Raw genomic sequence first — 14,594 nt, 5'->3', positions numbered from 1 at the left:
AGCCTTTTTTGTTTGTTGGTTTTTTAAAACCCTGCACTCACCAGCTGCTGCAGTGGCTGTTGGGGCTTCTGGGGGCTTGTGGCAGAGTCCCCCATGCAGCAGTGGGGGGCAGTAGGAATCACCTTCCTGCTCGGCAGCACACAGTGATTGGGGGCTTTTTTTCAAAGCACCAGGAGCTGGGGTTGGCAGGGCAGCCATTGGGCGGCTGGGGGAACGGATGTGGATCTGGGGAGCTGGGGGAGTAGGCAGGGGATGAGGCCTGGCAGTGGTCCCTGCATGGTCCCCTCCTCCAGCCCCACCTCCCCTGCCCCTAGGACTTACCGGCTCTGAGTCCAGCTACAGCTCCCTGCTGCAGCCACCGGGGACTGCCCAAATCATCAGAGCTCTCCAAATCTTTTCTGAAGCTTCGGAGAGCTTTGAATCAATTTGGATCTTTTAATTGGTCCCCTGATTTGATTCGGAATTGGAGATTTGGCCACCAAATTGGGCCAAATCTCCTCCGAATCGAATCAGCACCTGAAGCTTCACACAGCCCTAGTGCTTATTGCTCTTGGGCACACGTTTACATGTGCATCCAAAAGCACAGCTGCCATCAGAAAGACTGTGAACCCTCTCTCCAGAAATATGCTATCTCTTGGGGGTTGAGGAAATCTTTAAGTTTGTTCATTGGGACATTTCCCCAACCCTCAAATTGTCATAGTTTCATAGTTGGTAGGGTTGGAAGGGAGCTGAGCAGATCATCAAGTCCAACCCCCTGCCATGGCAGGAAAGAGTACTGGGGTCAAACGACCCCAGCAAGGTGTTCATCCAGCCTCCTCTTAAAGACCCCCAAGGTAGGAGCCAGCACCACTTCTCTTGGAAGTTGGCTCCAGACACTAGCTGCCCTGACAGTGAAGTAGCTCCTCCTGAAGTCTAGTCTGAATCTACTCTCTGCCAGCTTGTGACCGTTATTTCTAGTCACTCCTGGTAGTGCTCGGGGGAACAGAGACTCCCCCAGTGCCTGCTGGTCCCCTCTGACTAGTTTGTAAATGGCCACTAGATCCCCCCTCAGCCTTCTCTTGTGGAGGCTGAACAGGTTCAGGTCCCTTAGCCTCTCCTCGTAGGGCCTGCCCTACTACCTCCTGATCATGCACGTGGCCCTCCTCTGGACCTTACCCATGTTGTCCACATCCCTCCTGAAGTGCAGTGCCCAGAACTGGATGCAGTACTCCAACTGCGGCCTGACCACTGTTGCATAGAGGCGGAGGATCACCTTCTTGGACCTGCTTGAGATGCATCTGTGGATGCATGACAAGGTGCGGTTGTCCTTCCTGACTGCGTCCCCACGCTGTCGGCCCATGTTCACTTTGGCATCAGTAATGACTCCAAGATCCTTCAAGGGGGGAGCTCCCCAGCTTGTATGTATGCTGTGGATTCCTTCTCCCCAGGTGCAGCACCCTGCATTTATCTACATTGAAGCCCATCCTATTACTATCCACCCACTTCTGTAGTCTGTCTAAATCTAATTGCAGCCTCTCTCTCCCTTCAAGCGTGCCTACCTCTCCCCACATCTTGGTGTCATCAGCAAACTTGGACAACGTGTTTTCCACCCCCTCGTCCAAGTCACTGATGAAGATGTTGAACAGTGTAGGCCCCAGGACCGAGCCCTGGGGGACCCCACTGCTCACATCCCTCCAGGTCGTATACGACCCATCCACCATCACTCTCTGGGTGTGCCCCTCCCACCAGTTAGTGACCCAATTGACTGTGTAGATGTCAACACCACAGTCCCCTAGTTTTTTAATGAGAATGGGGTGAGAGACAGTGTTGAAGGCCTTCCTAAAGTCCAGAAAGACTACGTTCACTGCTACACCTGCATCTAAGGATTTTGTGACCTGCTCATAGAAGGCCACCAGGTTGGTCTGATAGGACCTGCCTCTAATGAACCCATGTTGGTTGCCCCTAAGCATAATCTCTCCTGCTGGCCCCTTGTGGACATGTGCCAGGATGATTCTCTCAAAAAGCTTACCCAGGATTGAGGTAAGACTAACTGGCCTTTAGTTTCCTGGGTCCTCCTTCCTCCCTTTTTTGAATATGGGAACCACATTGGCCCTTTTCCAGTCCTTTGGCACCACACCAGAGCACCATGAGTGCTCGTAAAGTTGTGCCAGGGGTCCCGCAATGACCTCTGCTAATTCCATCAGCACTCTGGAGTGGAGATCATCAGGACCAGCTGATTTAAATATGTCCAGTCTCTCCAGAAGTTCCCTGACTAGATCCTCACTGACCCTAGGCCTGAGTGCATCTCCCCTGGGGCCTACAGGGGTCCTGGTGGGGGCGGTCCCTGCTCAAAAAAATGGAGGCAAAGAAATTGTTAAATAGGTTAACTTTGTCATCTGGAGTGATGACCAGATTTCCTAGCGTGCCTTGCAGAGGCCCCACATTACCCGGTACCTTCTTTTACCCTCTATGTATTTAAAAAAGGACTTCTTGTCAATCATCTCTATTAGCTAACGACTAACTATTAGTGAAATCAAAGGATTCTGAGATTCTCTTTAGGTATAGGCCAGAATTCCTTCTTCTTAACCGAACCTTGATCTTCTTGACTATGTAATATTGTGTCTGAATCTGCCACCGCATACCCAGCTACTTCATGAAAATGTAGTCACTGGATTTTTTCCTATTAAAGTTGAGCATGTATATGAACTTGTAGGATCAAATCCTTGGACTGGAGGTCTTGTAAGAACAAACTCTTTCATAACATTTCTGTACTAGGGTTGCAGTGTTATAGCTGGGATGGTCCAGGTAATGTCTCAGAGGCCAGGCTTTTTATGATATCTTTTATTGGACCAATTATGTAGTTGGGAGAACTGTTAGGCAAGCTTTTGGGCATCATGGGCTGTTCCTCAGGTCAGAGCATCTGATGCCTGAAAATCTGTCTAAGAGGAAGGTATCACAAAAAAGCCTTGCCTCCAATAACATGTCTAATGCTACATGTTTCTGATATGGGCCAAGACTATCACAAGAACAACTTTTAGTTGTTTGGCTTTCAACATATTTTCCCCAAATGGAGCCAGGAAACTTAATATAAAAAGAATTATACAATCTAAGGGCTCCTATGCATGTGCATGGAGGCTGCTCTGACACACTGTAATTATGCTGTGTTGGAGCAGACTTGATTAATCAAGTCTGCTGGAGCGTGGCATTTACCTCACTCCAGCAGACTTCAGCGTCTCATGTATCAGTGTCTCCGTGGTGAAAAATAGTGGCAGGGTGCTTTAAGCTTAAGTTAGTTCAGGATTTAGTTCAAAGTGCCCTGCCACCATTTTTCAGTGCAGGGACACTGATACCCATTATGCTCCAGGTGCTTTAATTAGCACAGCTCTTGGATTTTTTTTGAAAATCACAGCTTTCTTTTTTTGGATATTCCATTCTATATTTCTTACCTTACACCAGTTTTGATATACTTCTGAAGGATACTAGGGGGCTATTTCCTGTGTGGCATCCATTTATACTGAATTCCATTTTTTTTTAAAAGGGGAAGGGAATTAGAATACTTTAGGGATTTGATGGGACTTTTTTTGCAGTTTGGGTAATAGGGCATTACACAAGACAGAATTCAATGACAGGAAATGAATTTCTCTTATAATTGATTAGCTATAGTATACAGGATACTATAGAATAGAAATAATATTTTCTGGTTTCAGATCGCTATGTGATGTGAACCATATGAAACTGATGCATAAGAATGAATTTGATTATTTTTATTTTTTTGTTAAAGAAGCTAACAGGTGGATGGTCTGGATTAAAAGAGATGTGGAGAAGGATTTTTAGGAAATTGTGTAGTATTAATAAAAATGTAAGCTGAGTTCATGTGGTGGTTTGGCTCTTTAAGTGGGGCAGCCAGCCCTGGGATAGAAGCCCATTTGAGAGGGATTAGCTGGAAGTTAAAAGCCCAGACAAGGCGAGAGCAAGCAGCTTTAGTTGGGGAAGAAGCAGTCTGTGGCCCAGAAACAGACTGAAACTCAGAAGAGTTTGCTCTTCTGAGTGCCCTCCCCTTTGACCTGGGGAAAAGACAAAGGTTTTGTTTTTTCTTATTTGGTTGTTCATTTAGTCAAAGGTTTCTGTTTGTATTATGGACTATGGTTTGGATTGGCTGAGGGGCTCCTGAGGAGAAAAAGTCCATCTATGTGGGAGCCAGCACACCAACCTATTTACAGATATTCACCAAAAATCCAAAGGCAAGTGAGTAGGAAATGCTGATGTTATCCAAATTGAAAAAAAATGGAAGCTGCATGTAGAATTGGAAATTTTACCCACCCAAATCTCTCTATGCTAAATTATAAGCTGCTTCTGAGCATCTAGTATTTGTGTCTGCTGGACACAAGCTTATATGTTATGCAAATAAAGGACATGTATGACCACTCCCTCAGTTAGGGAGGCAATTAGAGGCACTTGTAAACATGACAATGTCATGATGTACACATCATGAAAATTTCCCTTTGTGTGGCTTAATGGTGCCACACATTACATGCCTGTGAATCTGGGGGGGTTTAAATGAGTTTGTATTGTTGCATACTAAACTACATCAGGGTGTAGTTCAGTTTGCAATATTGGAACTTGGAACATTGCAGCCATTAGTCAGCTCACCCCCGCAGCCATGGGAGAGGTGGGCAGGCTCTGCAGAAAAAAAGGATTGGATCCTTTACCACTTCTGCCTTCAGCAGGCTCCTGTGACCCGGGCGCCACCCAGGAACAGGCTGGCTTGCCCCTGGAGCAGCACAGGGAGGCAGTAGGAGGGTGTCTGGGTGTGCTGGCAGCTGGAGAAAGCAGAGGGGACAGTGCATGGGGTGCAGGGCTACCCAAGTGGACTGCTAGCTTCCCCGAATCTGCCTGGGCTTCCAGAATCCTGTGCACCATACCCTCCACCTTCTCTGGCCACCAACACACCCAAACATCTTCCTGCCACCTCCCCATGCTGCCCCAGGAACAAGCCAGCCTGTTCCCAGGTGGCCCCAGGTGTCCTGCCTCCTGCAGGAGTCTGATGAAGGTAGAAGAGGTGAGGGGCCCAATTCTTTTTTTCTGTGGAGCCTGCCCTCTTCTCCCATGGCTAGGGGGTGAGCTGACAGATTAATGGCACAGATTAATGTCCACCTGGAGAGGTGGGCAGGCTCTGCCAAAAAAGAAAAAAAAAAGAATCAGGCTCCTTGTGGTTTCTGCCTTGACCAGGCACCTGTGGCTCCCTGGACAATAACATATATACAGTGACAGAAAAACAAAATGCACCGTTTCAATTAAAAACTCACCATTTCAATTTAGGAGGCATAGAATGCAACACTAAGGATTATCACCCCGTCACATGTACAAGTGCTGTAGGTGCATAACAATTGAGTACTGTATACAGCAAATGAGAAAACAGAGACAGGAGTGTGAGTCAGAGGTTAATAATGAATTTTGCCAAGGGGGAGACCAAGCAGAGAATACCAGCGAGTGCCCACTGCCCTTTGAATGAGTCTAGTAAGCCTGTGGATGCTGACCAGTGAAACTCTGCCCAGAGCCATGCATAGAGATGTGACAGGAAAACAGCTCCACAGTTGCTTGGGTTCCCCTTGGCCAGAGCCTCCTTCCTGGTCTAGGAGAGCTGGCAGCAGTAGGCTGTTTAGAAGTGGACCTGCTTAGGATCCCCTAGCCTGCTAAGATGGTGTGAGGGGTGCCGTGGGGCCTGCTGGTGCAGGATATGGGATTTGATGAACCACTGGTGTTGTCAAGTTGGGGAAATCTTGATTATCACACAAATAATAGAGAAGTAGGACTGGAAGGTACCTTCAGAGGTCATCTCTTTCAACCCCCTGCCTGAGGCAGAATCATTCTGCCTCTGGATCATTATGAAGGAGACGGTGCAGGCATTTGGATTCATGCTGTCCAGCAAAAAGATCCAAGAAGTTGGGCTCCAGTGTGAATTCCTGGGAATCCAGTGGCAACAAGGTGGACCCACCATACTGGCTAAAGAGCTGCAGAGCCTGGTATATACTCCTACCCCCAACAATGTAAAAGAACTGCAAGCCCAGCTGGGAGCACTTAACTTCTGACGCCTGCATGTCCCTGGGTTTAGTGTGTTATCCCAGCCTTTGTATAATTTGTGCAAGAAAAAGGCACAGTGAGAATGGGGCCCCGAGCACCAACATGCCATGCGGGCCCTCAAGGAAGCAGTAACCACCCATGCCTCCCTAGCAGCATGATGCCCAGAAGGGGAGCTCTGGCTCCATGTAAATGTGTCCAACGGGGGGTCCCATTGGAGCTTATGGCAGAGAGATACACCTAAGGCAGAGGGAAAGCCCCTTGAGTTTTGGAGCCGAGGCAGAAAGGGGGCTGAAGCCTGATACACCGTGCTAGAACAAATGCTGTTTGCAGCAGCCACAGCTTTAGAAGCCACAGAGGCCCTGAGTGGGGAGTTTCCCACTGTCATAACCACTCCAGTACCCATCCTGGGAATGGCATTATCTGACTGACAGCTCCCACTCGGAGGGAGGGCCCAAGAAACAACAATGCAAAAATAAATCTATTATATTTTAAGTCAGGCTCAGTGGGTAACCCCAAAGGGACGTCCAGCATTAGTGGAAAAGCTCACAGAAAGCACGGTCAATGTTTCCTCAGATGCAGCCAGCTCCGATGAGCCATCTCCCATCAAGGAAGCACCTCCCTTCTCACCCAACATAAAAACATCAAAAAACAATGATGGTTTATTGACAGCTCAGCCAAAGGCCACAGCTAGAGGAGTGCTGCCATACAAGTTCAAAATGATAAGCAGCTTACAATGGGGGAAAACAGCCAAAATGTGCAATATGCTAAACTGGCCACTGTAGTCGACGTGACCAACTATAAACTATTACAACGGTCAGGCTATACAAAACCCATTTATATCTACTATGATTCATGGATAGTGGTAGAGGGTTGCACCAAGTAACTACCCTGTAGAAAAAGGAAAACTTCAAAAAACAAAGCAAAAATATTTAAAGCTATAATAAATAAAAGTCTTTGTAAGCAATGACACAGGGAGGCCTTCCCCTACATATACAACATGTTAGTGCAACACATGAAAGCAAAAAAACTAAAGGACCCAAAACAAAGTGGAGCTCGTAAGTAAATGAGCTAGCCAAAAACAACACAGAAGCCCTTGTTGCTGAAGCAGAGGCTCAGCCACCCCCAGAGAAGGTGCCCGGCCCCTCCCTCCAGCAGACCCCTGGAGTACTAGCCACAGAATGGCTGCATTGACAGCATGGGAACCCTGGCCACGATGGCACTGCTTGCCTAGCAGCCACCTGGGGCATTCACCTAACTAAAAGGGAAGCACAAGAATTAGTCAACTCCTGCATCACCTGCCAGGAAGTCAGGGCCCAACTAACCCCTGCCTCGACTACCCCTTTGTCGTTACATAATGGGAAAGTAATATGGCAAGTTTGGCAATGTAACTTTATATGCCCACTTCCCTGCACCCCCAGAAAGCGACAGTATGTGTTTGTAGCAGTGAAAACAGTCACCGAAATGATGTTTACCCGGGCCTCTGCCAAGGCCACTGCACAGGACACCTGTGCAGCACTGGAAAACCTGCTAGCCATCTAACTGCCTCCTGTAGAGCTGCAAAGTGACAACAGTTCACATTTTCGCAACCATCTTGTCTATGAGTGGGCCGCAAAACACCATGTGCTGTGGACCTATCACATTCCTGATCACCTGCAATCTAATAAACTAGTAGAACAAACCAACAGGAGGAAGCCCCATGCAGCAAGCCTTTGGTCAAAGTGGGCCCCCGTGAGCTGGCAGTGAAACAGGCAAGGGGTAGCTGGGGGAAACTCCAGGAGGGAGACCAAGTAGTAGTTAAGCATCTGCAGGGGGACAAATAGAAATGGGTGCTAATACTATGGTACACATATAACTCATGGTGGGTGTCAAGGTCAAATCCATCTAATGGGAGACAGACTCCATTTTTCCTTGTTCCTGCAGATTGAGTCCATCCACGGGCACAGCCATAACAACCTCAGGGTGCTCTGGAGTCATCATCCTGCTCCAAAGCAATGCCGCCACCCTCATCCAGCAATGAAAGCATAGAACGCCATCATGATGGGACTGCTAGTCATTTGCTATTGTTTGACTAATGTGGGGCATTCCCATGCTCCCGCACCCCAGATCACACCCACTGCCAAGGCCTCAGACACACTGGGATACTGGGAATGTCCAGCTGCAATCGAAGAAGTGTGCAGCTGGCCTCTCAGTCATCAGCGATGGATTGTGGACTGGCAAGGGGGAACCTGTCAATGTTACTGTGAGACAGGGTGGTTATTCGGTTTCCTCCCATATGCCAGAATAAAAAAAAACAGATATGGAACAGGGGGAAATTGTTGTGGTTTCTTCCAATGGCCCTGGTGCTGTTATATTCTGCCTGCAGGTACGCTACCCACCCTGGGTCCCGACGTGACCACTGCTGCAACCCCACCTGCAGCTCAAAATTCTACAACCACCCAGAGCCCAAAGAGGCAACCAAAACCTCCGACCCCACCTCCATGGGAAACAATAGCTCCGGCAGTTCTCCTACCCGATGATACTTTGGCACAATGGTGTACAGCTCACCAAATACACTGGTCCTCCAAATATAGCAAGGTACTATAGTAGTTTAAAAATGGCTCTTATGCTGTTAAGTGGTGGTCCACGGAATGGGAAACCAACACGTCCCATGGTCTGGGTATTTTGTGGTTCCACCATATGAATAAAGGGGGACACACTCACGGAATTGAATATACCATAGCCGCATATCACCAAACAGTCTGGGAAAGTCTACAAGACACAACCCTAGTTAACCCAGAAAAACTGGCCGAGCCCATGGGGGGCAGTGTGCCAAAATCATTTTTACAAGATACCCATGCCATCATTGTATCTAGACAGTGTGCATTCAAGTACGCAAATAGAGATGCATTCCCGTGAATAAACCAACCCCACTGGAAAGTTTACCAATCCCAGAAACAAAAAGAGAAACAGTTAAGCACCCAAACAAGAGAACCCCTGTCCTTTTTTGCATTAAGCAGGGATACACGTTGTTAATCCAAAAAGAGCCACCAGAAGTGTATCCGCTACCTCGCTTGTGTAATGTCACCCCATGGTGGAGGTCCCAAACCAGGGCTCCAGTTCTTCTTAATGCCTCCTTGTTTAATGCCCATATTACCTTTAACCCTGAGCAATGGTTTATCAGAACAGCATTCCCCAGCTATTCTGCCGGCACCCAGTTGGCAGAAAATGTTGCACTGGACTTGGCCAACTGTTTTCCAACCCACAACCCAACAGCCTCCAAGTGCCTGAAAGAAAAGAGATACCTTAGACCATGTGTGGAACAGGCTTAATTCAACCATGAGAGTTTAAAACATAAATAAATCTAAAAAAACGCCAAAGAAATCATGAATATTCGACAAGCCATAAATTTTCTCACTAAAGGGGGTATAATTAATAACATGGCCTTAAAATACACTGATAAATTAGTAGCAACCATTGGCCGTGAAGCAGCACAAATAAGTTACCTGTTAATGCATGCAGCCTTTCAAGCCAATGCTAATCAAACTTGGAGCACTATGTGTGCCCAAGTGCAGCTTTCACTTAACTTTCACTTCTCCCAAGTAATGAGAAATCTCAGACACAAAAAATAGCCTACAGGCCTAGAACACCATGAACTACCCCCAGTTTTAACCCAATGGTTAGTTTACCGAGACACGTAAAGCACACGATGAGAAAAGTATACCAAGACAAAATACTTTTTTATCGTACATAGAGTAGCAAACAGCACATGGTCCGCTACCCATCTCTTAAAAACAAGACTGGGAGGAGGATGTATGTAGGACTGGGACTTGCATCATCCCATTAAAAAAAATATAACCCCAAAAGGCCCCAAGTATTTAGCTCAATCTCCAGTGTACCCTGTAAATAGCATTCTAATGAGCTTAAAAACTTTATGGAGGGGGTGGCTCAATAGTCCCCCCGACATGATTTGTATAACACCCCTACCAGCAACTCCCTATGTTACCCTAGCTCAGTGGGTTTGTTCAGAAAGTCCTGGCCGCCTGTACTATCCCACCAAAATGTTTTGGACCTCCTACACCAGGTATTGTGCATTTGTTGATGTGGTACATGCTGGGTGTAGATGCTGCAACGTTATCATGAAGGTGAGTTCATAACAGGTGGTTTGCTAGGATTTTCAGAGCTGGCAGTCCAGGTAACTGGCTGTGTCTACATGTGATGCTGACTGCGCAGTTGTTACTGTGTAGTCATCTAGTACTTGCATGAACAACTACTAAATGACTGTGCAATAACCGGAGTTATTGCACAGTAGCATCTGTAAACAGTTTTTTGGTGATGCTGACTGCACAGTGGCTCGTTTCTACTGCATGGCAGCTTGTTACTACTGAGCAGTAGCTTGTTACTACTGCGCAGTAGTGTCGCATCATGCTTCATGCCATGCGACGCTATTGCACAGTAATAACAAGCTACTGCACAGTCAGCGTCTCATGTAGATGTGGCCGCTCTGAGATAATTCTGTTGTTTTTAGACCATCAGTGTAGAATGTTAACCTGAATTGTTGTGAAGGTCTGAATAAAAAATACACTCCCCAGTGAAAGAATTAGGGAGTAATATTGCTAATAAACTAAATAAGTTGCAGGTCAGGGTTAAGGTATGTTTGCATTGCAGAGGCAGATCAGTTCTTGCCCTGAAGTAATAAACCTCTCCCACCTGCTTTTCCTTGGCGCACACTAATTCTGGAAGTTAGGTGGTGAGTCTGCTTTGAGGATGCTCTCAACACAGTACTCAGAATCTGGGTTTCTCATATGCTTAAGAGCAGCTGCTTGGGGGACCCGTACAGCATTATTAATGCTTCATTTCTGTTGACTTGTGGAGTGGATGGATGTGACTTATTGCATCAGGGGAGAGACTGAGCTTTTTGTTGCAGTACTGTAAACATAACTTTGGAGCTGTGGTTTTCAACCTTTTTAGACTCAAAGCATCCCTGGAAGATGCCAGATCTTAGTTTTCACTTGTTTTTCAACTGCAGAAAAATAATATAGTAATTCTTCTGCTGCAAAGAATGCAGAAAGACAAGTCAGAATATTTATGACACTATGGATTCCAATTTGAAAGCTGGGCTGAGCTTGTGAATTGTGTGTAGGTGTTTGCACACCTACCCGTGCTAATACTGACCACCCTTAAAAGGATCACACTACACCCTAATCCCCAGTTGAGAATCATGGCCTTAGAGTACCTAATATATGATTCACTAGAAATATTGAGACTTGCCTGTCATTGGTATTCCCCTGTGACACATTATAAATTTTTGATACATTAGTTCATAATGCCTGGTGGCTATTGGGATATTTATAGCAAGGAGTGTGTAGATTTACATTTTTCAAAAGTTTTAATAATTTTTTGGAACTAAATATTTTTGGGTTCACAAATCTTTAAGAAGACTTGTTTTTTCAAAAAAATCGTCCTAAATGCTTTCTGAAAATAAGGACGCTCTAGGCTGTCTCAGGCTAGGAACCCTAAAACTGAGGCATCCAAAATAACTACGTACTTCAAACACTTATCTCTGGTCTCTTGAAAAAAAGACCTTCATAGACTTTTTATTTCATACAACACCTATATAAATCAGCATATAGAAACAATGAGAAACAGCAGCCTTGTTTATGTAACTGGCTTTTAAGTGCTGCTATTGGCTGATAATTGAATGACAATGTTAAGTATACTCCAGAGCTGAGAGGCATAATTACAGAAAGCTCTTGCCAAAATAACTGCTAGGATATTTGAAGATTCAATAATGAACCTGATTTTCTGCTCATTACATCCATTTTAGGTCAACATAACATCATTTTATGTCCATGCACTTACAGTAACCTAAAATGAGTGAGGCAGGCTGGAGAATCTGGCCTTTTTTGGTATATTCATATCAGTTTAGGGGACTATATAATTCTATCAAGAGACTGTCCTAACAGAATGTTAAAACTTCATGCTTAAGTGCTCAGAAGTCAGAAAATGCTAACTAAGGGGTACCTACGATCAATCTCAAGCTGTTCTGTTCCCTTATACATAGCCCCTATTCATGTGGGCTGTGATATAGTCTTGAGTTACATGATGGCATCCTCTATCTTAAACTAGCCAATATAACAACTCTTTTCGACAGTGTCGTAGCTGAACTGTACTATGCTGTGCATGGCTGTTGAAGAGCAGCACAGTGCAAAGAGCTTTTCCTGTAGTCCTCCTGGTGCTGCCAGATAGAGATGTTCACAAATGCAAACATAGTGCTTGTCTGAGTGCAAGGACTGCAGTGGATTAGCAGCACTAGCAAAGCTGTGGGATCAGCCAGCAATAGAAGGAAACACTTTCTGCAATCCCTTACTTGTGAGAAGTATGAAGGAAGGGAGCACCAGTGGGATTTCAGAGGTCATACCATAGATTTGCAAAGCATGTATTCTCATGTATTTGCAAATGCAGATCAGCCCCTGCAACCACTGTGTAAACAAGTCATGACAAAGAACCATTCACAAAAGGAAAAGCTCTGTCAGGAGTGATTAAGATGATCTCAGTAGAGTTATAAGAAGTCTGACAAATGCCCAAGCATCTACCAAACTTGTTCTGACTGATGAAGGTACTCTTCTGTAGCATGCAGTTATTAATACAACAGCTAATTTATTTTGATAGAGTAGGGTTATGATGGGATTTCTGATGTAAAGCAGCCATGTTCTTCACAGGTATAACAGCAGCTAGGAGTGAAATCTTGAGATTCACGTGCATATAACATTGTTCACATACATCCAGATTGCAAAGGAGTTGAGATGGTGAGAAACAGTCAATTCTACAAATGGAAGAGAAGGAAGAGTGCAAAAAAAACCTGCAAAAAAAATAGCAGTGGGTTGGAGGTTTGTGATGAGTTGAGTCAATGTGTAGAATTATGATAGTTTATTGACATTTCACTGGTTTGCAAATTAGCTTTAAACTCTTGGAGATGAGGCTTCCCTGGACTTCTGGAATTTCCTGGATTCAGCTGAGGCAGTAATGGAAAAACAGCTGTTCACTGCTTGGCTGTTTCTTCTGGTCCCAGCTGGGCTACAGGGTCAGATTCAGGGTTTTTGTTATTATTCTAAAAGCACTCCATGGGACTGGCTCAAGTGATTTGAGGACTATGCCTTTTATGTTCCTGCTTATATCACATAGTATTCATAGGAAAATTAGAACTATCAATCTCAAAAAAAGAGAGATTTGTGTGGAAAAGAGACAGGTTTTTATGTGAATGGCTTCTTGGAAGAGATCAGGATGGCTATGGGCTCTGGCAGATGTCATTTTAGGGTGCATCTACACATCACCGTATCAATGTGCTACACCGCCATACAATGCATTACAGCAATGTCGCAATCACATGAATCTGCACGTGACTGGCAGCTACTTCACTATAGCAGTGCACTCCCCCATTTTAGTGCACCACTATGGCAAAGTAGTGGTCTCACCCATGGCTGCAATCCAAGGACTCTACCACTCTACCACTCAAGAAATTCCTTATTCGAGCCAGTATACTTAGTGCAGTGGGCTTGGCATAAAGAATCACACTCTGGGCCAGGCAAGTGTCTAGTCAGGGGTTATCCAGGAGAGTCCCCCAGTGCTACAGAAGCATGGTGTGGGGTGGCCCAAAAAGGATTTGCAATGATAATCCCAGTCCAAAATCCAGTTCATTATTCAGGACCATGTACTTAGCACAGTGGCTGGGAGGGTGGTGTCAGCTGGCAGCCTGGCATGGCCAAACCATGTTTTGGGCCAGGCAAGTCTCTCATCAGAGATGTTCAGGAACATTCCCCGGTGACACAGAGACATGTTCTGGGGTTGCCCAACAAGGATTTGTAGCTATATTCCCAGCCCAAAATCCAGTTCCTTATTTGGATCTATATACTTAGCACAGTGGCTGGGAGGGTGGTGTCAGCTGGCAGCCTGGCATGGTCAAACTGCACTTTGGGCTGGGCAAGTCTCTGGTCAGAGATGTCCAGGAGATTTCCCCGGTGGCACAGAGGTGTACCACAGGGTGGCCCAAAAAGGGTTCCTAGCTATAATTCCAACTCAAAAGCCAATTTCTTATTCAAACCTATGCACTTAATACAGTGGGAATGGGGGGCTGTCAGTTGGCAGCCTGGCATGGCCAAACTGCACTTTGCACCAGTCAAGACTCTGGTCAGAGATGTCCAGGACAGTCCTGCAGTGCCACAGAGGCATGGTGTGGGGTGGACAAAGAAGGATTTCTGGGTATAATCCCAGCCCCAAATCCAGTTCCTTATTCGGGTCCAAACACTTAGCACAGTGGCTGGGGTGCTGTCTGTTGGCAGCCTGGCATGGCCAAACCACACGTTCGGCTGGGCAAGTCTCTGGTCACAGGTGTCCAGGGAATTCCCCCGGTGGCACAGAGGTATTCTGATGGGTGGCCCAAGCAGAATTTCTAGCCATAATCCCAGACCGAAAGCCAGTTCCATATTCAAACTATTACACTTAATATAGTGGGCATGGGGGCTGTTAGTTGTCAGCCTGGCACGGCCAAACAGTACTTC

Source organism: Alligator sinensis, unplaced genomic scaffold (assembly GCF_000455745.1).
Source record: "Alligator sinensis unplaced genomic scaffold, ASM45574v1 scaffold517_1, whole genome shotgun sequence".
Taxonomy (NCBI): Eukaryota; Metazoa; Chordata; order Crocodylia; family Alligatoridae; genus Alligator; species Alligator sinensis.
The sequence above is the reverse complement of the archived record's forward strand: the minus strand, read 5'-3'. Positions refer to the sequence as shown.